The sequence below is a fragment of the Oryctolagus cuniculus genome, chromosome X, assembly GCF_964237555.1.
Source record: "Oryctolagus cuniculus chromosome X, mOryCun1.1, whole genome shotgun sequence".
Taxonomy (NCBI): domain Eukaryota; kingdom Metazoa; phylum Chordata; class Mammalia; order Lagomorpha; family Leporidae; genus Oryctolagus; species Oryctolagus cuniculus.
In genome coordinates this window covers 25431475-25443994 of record NC_091453.1, presented here as the reverse complement: position 1 = coordinate 25443994, position 12520 = coordinate 25431475, and positions in this window count along the sequence as shown.

Sequence of the window (12520 nt, the reverse complement as noted above, 5' to 3'; positions counted from 1 at the left end):
CTGGGCATGATGTGGGAGGACAGATGGCCGTCCTGTTGCCAGGGCAGGTTCCCAAGGCTCAGGCCAGGCCCCAGGGCGTCAGACTGGGCAGCTGAGTCTTCGAAGCTTCCTGGAAGGTGCAGGAACTGCAGAAGGTGTCGAGGGATAGGGAGCGAGGCGTGGGTGGCGGTGGGGAGACTGATGCTAACAGGTGTGAAGGTAGATGTGGGAGAAAGCGTGTCTGTTTCCTGTTGCGACCCCATCATCTTTAGCGCCTGTCCTAGGCTGGTTCCTCACACAAATAAATGCTAACCAGCTACGTGGACACGCAGTCCTCTGAGAAAGGGGATATTGTAGTCCTCATGCCACAAACGAGGACACTGACGCTCAGAGCGTTTCGGGTTATTTGCTTAAATCTTTACATCCAAATGTTTTCTTTCTTGGCTAACCTTCCCGGTTTGGGGGATTCTTTGTGTCATGAAACAGGAAATGCCAGTGCAAAGTGTAGGGGGGCTCTGAGCCAGGGTGGAGGGGGCATCCATGATAGACACCTGGCCTTGGGGACCGCTTGTGGTTGGAGGCGGTCACAGTGGTGGCCCAGATGACTTAACCTCAGCAGGTGATGGGTATGTGACACATGAATTGACTTCACTCTGGCTCTTAATGAGCGTTCAGTGGTGGGAGAGGCACAATAGTCGCTCTGCTTGGAGCTCCTGGTGGCCCTGGAAACATGCCCGTCCGCAAGCTTCTGGAAGAACAGCCTCTTATTTATTTCTTATTTTTTATGTTATAGTTTTAAGTGACATTTAAAATAGATTTCTTTATTTATTTGAAAGACAAAATTACAAAGAGAGGGAGGGAGAGACGGAGGCGGGGGGAGAGGGAGAGAAATCTTCCATCTGCTGGTTCACTCTTTAAATGGCCGCAACGGCCAGGGCTGGACCAGGCTGAAGCCAGAAGCCCAGAACTCCATCTGGGTCTCCCATGTAGATGCAGGCAGTGGTCCAGCACTTGGGCCATCTTCTGCTGCTTTCCCAGGCTCATTAGCAGGGAGTGGGCTCAGCAGTGCAGTAGCCAGGACTCGAACCAGCACCCATATGTGTTGCTGGCTTTGCAGGCTGCAGTTTAAGCCCTGATGCCACAATGCCAACTCCAACAACAGTCTTTTTAAAAAGATTTCTTTATTTGAAAGGCAGAGATGGAGAGATGGAGAGGAGAGAGATCTTTCTGCTGTTTCACTCCCCAGATATCTGCAACAGCTGGGGCAGGGCCACGCCAAAGCCAGGATTCAGGAACTCCACTCGGGTCTCCCACATGTATAGCAAGGATTGAAGTACTTGGACCGTCATCTGCCCCCTACCCAGTGCATTAGCAGGAGGCTGGATGGGAAGTGGAGTAGCCGGGACTTGATCCCAAGCACTCCAACGTGGTATGCGGTGGCCTGAGCAGCTGCACCACAGTGCCCGCCCTGAGGACAGCCTTTTGCCTCTCTCCTTGTCATTAGGTTCCTCTATGATCTGTCATAATGCACAAGTACACACACACACACACACACACACGATGCTGACACATGTGCACATTCATGTACAACCATGAACTGTGTCCATGAATACCTGAACACAAAGCACACATGCATGCGCATGGGAACAGGTGTGTACACCTGCTGGCAGACATGCACATGTGCGTGCACAGTGCAGACCCCGCCCACACACACACGAGCACACACACGTGCTCATGCAGACTGATCTTTGTAGGCGTCTGGAAATGGGTTTCCTGTCCTCGTAGGCGCACCTCGTCTGGGAGTCAACGTGGCACGCGGAGCTGAGAAGGAGGAATACTTGCCCTCCTGAGGCAGCTGGGTGGCTTCCCTGCGAAGATGATTCAGAAGCACGTTGACTTCAAAGACTTAGAACTTTCTTGAAGGGCAATTTCCTGCCTGAACATGTGTTTCTTGTCATGGAGCGCAGTGAAGCGGCCCCTCACCCACTGGCTCCTCGTCCTCCTAGCCGCTGAGGGGGCCCTTCCAGCCAGACGTGCTCAGTGCCTCCATCATGAGTCGGACGAGTGGCTGTCACACAGAGAAAGGGCTGCAGGGGCCTCCAACCCCTCTTCTAGCCTGTTAAAGCTACGCAGGAACAGACGGGCTCCGACTTGGGACTTACCATGGCTCCATTTTGGAGTTTCCCATTTTAACATGTGCAACTTTGAAGTTTGAATTTAGGTCTTTTCTGAGCTAGCTAGTGTGTGGTCTGGTTCTATTTTGTGATGCTGGGCAGTGGCAGCGAGTGCAGCTCCCAGGCAGCCCTGCTGTCACCGGGTGAAACCACCACCATACTACAGTGCACTGTGCTGCTGAGCTGAGATGTGCCCTGGGTTAGGGGATTCCATGTGTTCTCCACTTACGATGGTCTCGACTTATGATGGGTTTTTCAGGACAGACTTCAGGAGACAAGGAGCATCTGCATTTGTACGTGGTCATCTGTAGTAAATGAAGCGAGGTCCAATGACTGCCAGGGACAACTGGAATCAGGAGAAAATAGGGTTAATCCAAACTTCCAGGGAAGGGGAAAAAAGAGGAGAGGGGAGGGGAGAAGAGGGAAAGGGAGAAGCACGGAGGGAAGAGAGGAGAGAGACAAGCAGCCAGTGGCAGCCTGAAAACGATGTGTGGACGGCCCACCAAGAGCCCAAGCCAACCAGGAGCAGGCGACAGGCCTCTCTCAGTCCAAAGGGTTGCACGCTGCAGCCAAGCGTTGAACACCAACTGGACGCATGGTAGAAGCATTGGTCAAAACAAACTGTGCTTGGTTTCCTCGTTTGTTGCCCTCTGGGGGACCAGTTGGAGGGCTTGTTCTTGGGTAGCTGCCTGTTCTGGCATGGAACACAAACCCAACCATAAAGGTCCATGGCTACACTGGCAAGGGGCCTCTCCCTTAGGGAGAGCAGTCACCCACACCATGTGGGAGACCACAGCAGGCCTGTCCCAGAGGTCTTTTCATGGGTCTATTATACCAAAGAGAGGGGTTTGATGGCCCCAATTTTTCTTTGTTTTGTCAGCTGTCAGGTAGGAGACAAATAGCAGAAGAGAGAAAATCTGTATTAATTCAAGTAATAGTGTAAGAGTAAAATTAAAATCAATTCAGTGTTAATAATAAGAATTGATCAGATCTCCTGCTAACCCTTGAGAGAAAGAGGAAAAAGGAGGGCAAGAGGAAGATGAGAGGGGGAAGGGGGAGGAGAGGCGGAAGTGGAGAGGAGGGAAAGAGAGATGAGGGAGAAGGGGAAAGGAAGAATACGAGAACAATGCACAGAGGTCCTCTCTCGTGTGTCTCTAAAAATCGCCCTTTGTATTTGTGTTGAATATGTGGCCCTCAGTCTACTGTTATATTCTATCACTTTTGATGAAGACGTGGTACCAAGATAAATGGTTTATTGACGAAAAAAGAAAATCAAGAAAAAAAGGTGCAAGCATCTGAATAAATGGCTGCTGATACCCAGTGTTGAGGACGATAAGGACGGGTGGGGACCATGGCTAACTGGTGCTCGTCGCTGCTCTCTCGCAGAGCCGAGGTCATGGTTCAGCACCACGCTCTTGTTGCCTTGAGGGAATGCAGAGCCTGTAATGCCAGATCTAATTTTTTTCAGGGATGCTGGAAATTCAGTTTTATGTGAACTGTACAACTTTTCAAATATGAGATCTCTTTTAAAAGCCATTCCAGGCTGCATTCATATTAGGGACATCTGATTTGTCCCCTGAGTTCTAAAAAGCTAACTGAAAGATAAGAAATAAAATGTGACCTTCATTCCTCCACTCAAATCGCCCACTTTTCCCTGCAGATGTTGACGTAGTAGCGGAGACAGGCTGGCGATGTAGACTTTAGCATAATCCATGCCCTCTGCCCTTGAACGCTGGGGGTTTGGGGCAGCTTTAAGCAGTTGATTCTGGAGAAAGTGCCACTTTGAGATTTCTGGGCTGGGTCACCAAAGGCCACGTAGCTTCTTCCTGCTTCGCTCGGAATGCTTCTTGAAGGCTTGTTCTTGGAATGTCCAGCCTCTCACTGTCTTTTTCAGAAGGGTCTCAGAACCCAGCCAGCAATGCTGAGAGCAGTCCAGGCCACAAGTAGCGGCCAAGTGCAGGACGGCACCAGCTGAGCTCACCACACCTGCAGTCCTGGGCCGGCACCATCTTGAGTGCACAGCCCAGTGGAGTCTCCAAGAGGACTCGGCCCCAGTCGCCCCCTGGCTGTGAGGGCTTGAGAGTCCCACAGTGACAGCGGTCGAGCTGAGTCCCATCAAGTCACAGGACCCAAGAGACCATGACTGCTAGGCGCCCCTAAGTTTAGGCTGGTCTCTTACCCAGCCATAGCGAGTGGAACAAGCGTGTACTCTACCCAGTAAGAGCAGGAGGGCTGGGAGGGGATGGCCCCAACCCTGCAGGCTCACTTCCTGTCCCACTGGTTGGTACTTGTTGTGCTGTTGCCTGGATTCCCACGGCGCTGGTGGGAGGAGGGAGGCATTCCACAGGAGGCCTGGGCTGGGCGTCAGCAAGCTGGGAGGGTTGCCAAGCCGACTGTGGGAGCCCCAGCTCCGGGGCAGTCTCCATGGGAGGCAAGTCAAATGCACAATTTAACCTTTAAGGAAAAGAGCTCCCTTTGCATCACGGGGCGATTTGGGATGCACAAGACCTGTCAGATCCCTTCCTCCACCCAGCCCTATCCCCTTGCTGCCTTCCGATTAGACTCAGCACGCAGAGCCCTGTGCACACGGAGAACAGCGCCTGGTGCCGGGAACACACACGGAGCTGCAGAGCTGGTACCCGTCCTCATCGTGAGAACAATGGCAGGGAGAGAAGACGGGAAGGGAGAGAGGGAGAGGAAGGGGGAGGGGTGAGGGAAGCCGCGTGTCGCGGTAGCACGGTGAGATCTGATTTCCTGCTTCACGGACGTATTACCTGCATCAGAAGCAGATGGCCTGAATCACGTCCAAGTCTACCTCGGCAGGAAGCATTGGTTTCATTTACCCTGGGCACGGGCAGCGGATTGTCATTCAGCACGTGAAACTGTTTGAACTTACAAGGAGTGACCCAGCCGCAGCAATTACCCCCATGTGTCCGGCGTGCTCGGATGAGACACATGCCACCCGAATGGACTCTTAGACTTTCACAAGGTGGCCAAAAATTGCGTTCTGATATGCCCCCTCCACCTGCCAGTGAGCAGGGAGACACTGGGAGGCCTGCTGAATACACAAGTTCCTTGGGGCCCTGGAGCACTGTGCGCCGGAGCCGGACCCCTTGTCCTCCTCTCGACCACGGAGACACAGCGATACTGAGTGTTGGCCTGCTTGGAACGCAGCCCCCAAATTGCTTGTTACATTTACCGTGACGCGGGTTGGGAGAAAAGCAAGATGCTGCTAAGAACGCCTCAATTTGGACCCCACTGTTCAGAGATTGGGATTCCTTCTTCTTTGTCAGGGGGCAGCAGAACGGATGCTAATCTTGGCACCATCCTTGAAAACAAAACCATTCCCAACAGCACAACAAGAATCTGTAGCATTGACCGAGTTCTGCCTCTGAGCCCGGTTTGCACTGGAGGGTTCCACGTGGATGTCTTGTTCAATCTTCACGGGAGCCCTGTGACGAAGATCTTCTGGTGGTTCTCTGCTCCGTTTTGTGGAGTGATAATTTCGAGGCACAGAGAGGTCAAGACCTGCTCATGGTCACACAGCGAGTGAGTGGGAGAGGCTGGAGCCCAAGCCCCAGCAGTCTGATGCCAGTGCCATGTTCTCAGTCGCGTTTGGAAAAGCAATCCCAGCTCAGTCAAACTCCAAAACCCTGGGAGTGCTCAAGGATTTGGAAATCATTCTAACCGTACCCATGTCTGTTCTTGACGGCAGCAAGTGACCAAAATGAGCCTTAGCCGCTCAGGAAGTCCACGTTACTCCGTGACCATTCTAGCAGCCCTTATTTCACACGCAGAGAAAACCTGGTTTTGCTCCAAAGACCCTTGGATTCAGATTTTCCATCCAGCCTTTCCCGCTGCCTTTGCCGCTAAGATTCAAAGCCCCCAAGGTCTTTCTCGAAGGCCTGGAGACGAGGCTAATCACAGCCGTGTGCGAGGGGATCACCGGGGTTGGGCTGCTTCGAAGCACCGTCCAGTTCAGCAATCAGGGGCCACCCCGTGCCATCAGCTGCTGACTCCCAGGGCACTTCCGCGCCAGGCCGAGAGCCCTCGGCTCCTCCTTGTGTTGATGGGCACAGGTGGCAGTGGCTGCGATTCTCTGAGCTGGAGGCGGGTGAGGCCAGCTAGGAGCCCGTGGAGCGTGTGGGCAAGAGCAGAGACATCTGGGGTTGTAAACTGTCTCCGGGCCTGCGTTTCGGGGCAGGTGAGGGAGGAGGAAGGCAGCTCCCTTGGCATCCCCGGGAACAGATGGCTGGGTCTTCCCACAGCAGCCGGCCTGCCAGCTGATTCTAAAACATCCTAGCTCCCCTCATAGGAAAACACAGGCCCCCCCCCCCAAACCTCCCACCTCGGGGGATGGGAGCCAGGACAGGTTTCCCTTAAACCCTTTTACCTTGGCAGACGAGAAGAAAGTACACATTCCCGAAAACATGTGATCCTGGGGGATCATCTAGTTTGCCGTGCAGTATGGTCAAGTGGATTTTCCTAGAGAAAATAAAACACTCCCATTCTCGCGTGAAACCTCGTGATCTTGAGAAGTGGGTTCAATTATGACATTTTTTAAAAGACTCGGTTGGAGCAAACACCACATACCCAAGAGCCTCGTTTAGCTAGCAGCCTTTGGAGAGCTCTGGGAGCCTGCAGAAATGGGAAACTGAGGCAGAGGCAGGAGAAGAGATGGCGAAGGCTTAGGAGCAGCGTTGAGTCCATAGCAGATGCTGTGATGAGCGCCCCACCATCTCCCCGCCCCCAAGTTGGCTCCCTTCATCCCCCAAGAGCCAATGTGCCTTGAGCCGGAGGGATAGGTGGCCTGCGACCAGCAGCTACAGAGGATGGTAAGTGCCCTGGCTCGCTGGCACCCTGCCTGGGAGAACTCCAAGGCACGTGCTCTACCCACCCCCTTTCCCAGAGCGTCTCTGGGAGGGAGGTTGAAACCCTGCCTCCCCTTCCCAGTCTCACTGCCGCCACGCCTCGCATCTGTAGTGGCATCTCTCGCATTTCCCAAATCAACAAGCTGCATTTGACTCTCGGGTCAAGCTCTGTCTTGGGGAGACCCAGGAACTAAGCCCGGCTCTGATCAGCTGTGATGTGTGTGGAGAAGCGAGCCCCTATTTCCAGGGTGCCTCTGCAGGTGGCGTATTTCTCCCTGCTAGCCTGAGGGATCCCACGCCCAGGGCAGGAACTCCGGACCTCAGGGAGGACACCAGTTGATTCCCCAAAATGGGAGGAAAACAATGGGGACCCTGCCCAGCTTCCGCAGCCGGGGGGGAAGGCTACTCCTGGCCGAGGAGAAGCTAGTTGGACTGTATGCAGAAACAGAGAGCATGCCAAGACTGGCCCAGCTCACATAATTACAGGGACCATGTCTCTGAATATCACCTAAATGCAAAATAATGAGCATGCCATTTCTATTTAATAATACTTTTATTAAAAGTAAAGTTCAATTCAGTGATGTGAAAAAGCCGGGAAAATTATCTTCTCATTCCTTTCTTCTTCCTACCCCCTCCCTCCGCTCTCCTTTCCTTTGCCCCCCCCCCCCACCATGGGCCCCTCTGGCCCTGGAAGCAGCTGGAGGTGGGGGTGGGGTGGGGTGGGGGTGGGGCCACTATGTAACTCGCTCCTCGCCAGTGAGGCTGGTGCGGTGCAAGCCCTGGCTCTGTGGAGGGCGTCTTCCCCTTCCCTGTGCCATGGTCCCCTTGGCACCTGGTCAAGCCTACGAACCTTGTGTCAGAACAATCGTTTTAAAGACACGAAATCAAATACAGAGAGGCACGAAAGAAACCAATGATGTTGGAAATGCAGTTAGAAAAATATAAAAAAGAAGCACTGTAATAAATGCCCATTTATTAATACATTAAATATGATCTGGTGGCGGGCCTAATAACTGCTATAATTTCCAAGTAGTGCTGAGCATATTTCAAGATACCTTCAACAACTATAATGTGATCTAAAACTCGACAATTTCTCTTGGTGATAAACTCATGGGTATGACGAATACAACCGTGGACATGCTAAATTGCAGTCGGAGGTTAGTGAAATAAATATAATTTCTCCCACCCAAACTGACAGAGTTCATTCGCTGGATATTCAGTGCCCTGGACATTAGGCATGGAATGCAAAAAGCCATTTCTTCCTGCCTTCTAGTTTCCAGGGAACGTGTTTGGCTCATGTCATGGTGGCAAACTTCTCAATTGTTCCTACAGCTACATTCCCTAGTAACCATTTATTGAACACCTACTGTGTTCCAGGCATTTGGTTGACTTTGAAAAATTGATTTAGGTCTTCAGGTTCAAGGTTGAGCACGCTCCTCAGCTTATAGTACATGAGGAGCCATGGCCTGTGGAAGGGCCTGCTTGTGTGATTTCTAAATTTCATTTATTTGCATGGGAGAGACAGAGAGACACAGAGAGAGGTGCTTCCATCCTGTCCTCTGGTTCATTCCCTAAATGTGTGTGACACCGAGGGCTGGGCCAGGCTGAAGTAGTCAGGAGCTGGGAACTCAATCTGGGTCTCCCATGTGGTTGGTGGGGCCCTGGGACTTGAGCCTCCACCTGCTGTCTCCCAGGGTCTGAAGCACCAGGAAGCTGGGATTCGGAGCGGAGCCAGGACCAGAATCCAGGCACTCTGATACGGATGCAGGTATCTCAAGCAGCAGTTTGAACACGGCTGCCCCCCGCCCACCTTGTGTTTTCCTTCTTTCTTTCTTTCTTTCTTTCTTTCTTTCTTTCTTTCTTTCTTTCTTTCTTTGATAGGCAGAGTGGACAGTGAGAGAAAGAGAGAGAGAGACAGAGAGAAAGGTCTTCCTTTGCCGTTGGTTCACCCTCCAATGGCCGCCGCGGCCGGCGCACTGCGGCTGGCGCACCGCGCTGATCCGATGGCAGGAGCCAGGAGCCAGGTGCTTCTCCTGGTCTCCCATGGGGTGCAGGGCCCAAGCACTTGGGCCATCCTCCACTGCACTCCCTGGCCACAGCAGAGAGCTGGCCTGGAGGAGGAGCAACCAGGACAGAATCCGGCACCCCAACTGGGACTAGAACCCGGTGTGCCGGCGCCGCAGGCGGAGGATTAGCCTAGTGAGCCGCAGCAATGGCTCGCCTTGTGTTTTATCTTCACCACACTGCTTGGAGCGCCGCTGCCAGCGCCCCAGCACTGACAGATCCATCCGAGCCCAGTCATGCTGCAGTGCTGCTGCATCTCAAATCTGCCACGCACATGTCCCCATTGATTCCTTTGTCTTTAGCGCAAAGCCTTCGTCAAAGCATGAGGATCTGCTCAGTCTGGAAGAAAAGGTAATACATCAGGGAGATACTCTGCTGGGGAGAGAACTGCACTTGACCGATGGAGAATCAAAACCCCAGCCTGCTGGGTTTGGGGTAGACAATTCTAGGAGGCATGCTGCATTTCTAGGAGTCCTGGGGGACACAGCCCCACTGCCTACATCAAAGACCTCAGCAATCCATCTTTTTTTTTTTTTAAAGATTTATTTATTTGAAAGGCAGAGTTACAGAGAGGCAGAGAGAGAGAGAGAGAGAGAGAGAGAGAGAACGAGCTAGAGTGAGAACACATGCAAGAGAAGTAGGTCTTCCATCTGCTGGTTCACTCCCCAAATGGCCTCAATGGTCGGAGCTGAGCCATTCCAAAGCCAGGAGCCAGGAGATTTTTACTGGTCTCCTACGTGGGGCCCAAGGACTTGAACCATCCTCTACTGCTTTCCCAGGCCATCAGCAGGGAGCTGGATTGAAAGTGGAGCAGTCGGCACTCAAACTGGTGTCCATATGGGATGTTGGCACCGTAGACAGATGCTTAACTTACTACGCCATAGCGCCGGCCACTGTAGTTCTTCTTTCGATCATTCATTCATCCATTCAACAAGGACTAATCGAATGTCTACAGAGCTCAGTATCAAGGAACCTAGTAGTGAATGAACACAAGTATTACCTTTATGAAACTTATGTCCTAGTAAAGTCTATAAAGGAATAACTGTGATAATTGTAAATAATTAATCTGGCATTCTTTTTGCTACTTCCCATCAGCCTGGATTGCATAGAATAGGACCCCAGACTCCAGGGCTACAGCATAAAGGGCTTTATTTTTCTTTTGTCATAGGCGGTCTTGACATAGACAGCCTAGGACCTGTACACCTGCTCAAGGAAACCATCAGGCCTAGAAACCATTTCTCACTTCTGCCAACCGTACATGGCCACAAGGTGGCTGCGCTGCACTCCAACATTGTGGTCACATGCTAGGCAGGATGATAGGTGCAGAGCCAAAGACAAACCAAAAATCAAAGGGTTTATGGGTGGGATGTCTTTCCCTTAACACAACAAAACTAAAAACCTTTGCTGGGACTCTTAGTCACGTCCATGTACCTCTCATTGGGCAAACTGTGTTACATGCTTTTGCATAGCTGCAAGAGAGTCTGAGAAAGTAGTTTAACCAAGTACATCATCACTCCAACCAAAATCGAGGTTCAAGGAGTGCAAGAAGGAGAAAACAGGTGGTGGCTAGGCAGTTAGCAAGCATTGAGCCCGATTCTAGTCTGTCTCTCAGTTTACATTTTGAAGAGCTCAGGAAAAAAAATCACTGGGCATGAGGCAAGGAGGTACCTGCTACAGCCGGGGACCTGTCCTACTCATCTCTCATGCTGTCCTCCCCTGCTCCCCCAAAGCATGCTTGCCAACGCGTTCAGAATAAAGAGCTTGCGTGTGGAATAACACATCTTCAATTGAAGAATGGAGAGGGGCGCTTCCCTGTCTCGTAATCATCTGAAGCGTAAGCATCACCTCTCCAGGGCTCTAATGATGTAGCAGATACCATGGATACCACACGCATGTCCCCTGTGGTGTTTATGAGTCCTGTGCGAGCCAGCCTCATCGCCAGCGGCATACACCTGCCACGGCCCGCTCACGGCCACGGCCCACTTTGCCTGCGTGTGCAGCAGGCCCTGAGTCTTGTAGGACAGACGCCAACGCCCCAGAGCAGCCTTCAGCCAATCGCCATCAGAAATCAGTGGATAAGTACCCCAGGTCCCTGGTCCTTTAGGTAAAACAGCTCTAAGATGGATTTTATACATTGCTTCTCAGGATTCCCCACTGAGGTTTTGTCCCAGCTGCCTGGAGTGACAATTTGCTTGATAAGGTACCTTTCACTGGCCACTTGCCCTCCCCTGTCTCACTTCCTGTGATGACTAATTTCATGTCAATTTGGCTAATCTGTAGTATCCAGCTTTTGGTCGAATACTATTCTAGCTGTTTCTGTGAAGGTATTTGGTTTTTGGAGGGTGGATGAGGTCAAGATTCAAATTGGTCCACTTTGAACAAAGGAAACTGCCTTGTATAATATTGTTAGGCATCATCTGGCCAGATGCAAGTCTTACGTGAAAAGGGACTTTGACCTTCAAGCTTGCGACTGCAGCACCAATTCCTCCCTGGATCGCCAGTCCTAAGACTTTGGATTTGCTATGGCCCACACTCACATGAGCCAATTCCTTAAAATCAATGTCTCTATCTCTATGTCTATCTCTATTTACACACTCACACACACACACGCACACACACACACACACCCTACTGGTTCTATTTCTCTGGTGAATCATGATTAATATTCTAGCTTACTCCCTCACTGGTCTTTCTGAAATAAACTATTGAACCCAATCCCTGGCTCCAGATCTGGGCTTGATGATTGTATTTATTATTGGTGTGGATCATGGGAGAACATACTCCACACCAACACTCTAATAACCATTGGGGTTATTGATTTCCCAGCGATGGCCAGGATATCAGAGCTCACTGCGACCTCTACCACAAAACTTACCTCCAGAATCTTGCAGTGAATACAACTCAACCTCTGATTTCCAGCGTCTAGAGATTTCCATTCCTATTTTGGAGGGAGACAATGTCACTCAGTTCCAATCTTGTGTTTGCCTCTGGAAAAGTCAGCTATGGTCAGGAAAGTGAGTCATTGGGAAAAACAGGAGTGCTGTGTGCGCTGGAAGTGAGCCTTTGTGCAGAGCGGGCAGTTTTCAGAGAATGGGGTCCGAGCAGGTGTACCAGTAAACGCCTCCTACACCAGTGTAGACGCTTTCTACGGATCCTAAAACACAGTGCTATTAGCAATTATAATGACAAAGAACATGAAGGAGGCTATGTAAATAGGGTTGCTATGGCTAAATTCACATCCTTATAAATGTCAAAGGACAACTCACTGTGAGGATGGACTTGTTGCCAGGAATGATAAAATTATTGCAAATTTCTTTCAAGGGAGGAGCCTCCAAAGACCTGGGTTTCCTGCAGGTGAGGAAAATTAAGCATATGGAAGTGGAATGAAAGGCGAAGAAAGTATTCCCTCTGCATGTGGGGAAAGTATTATAA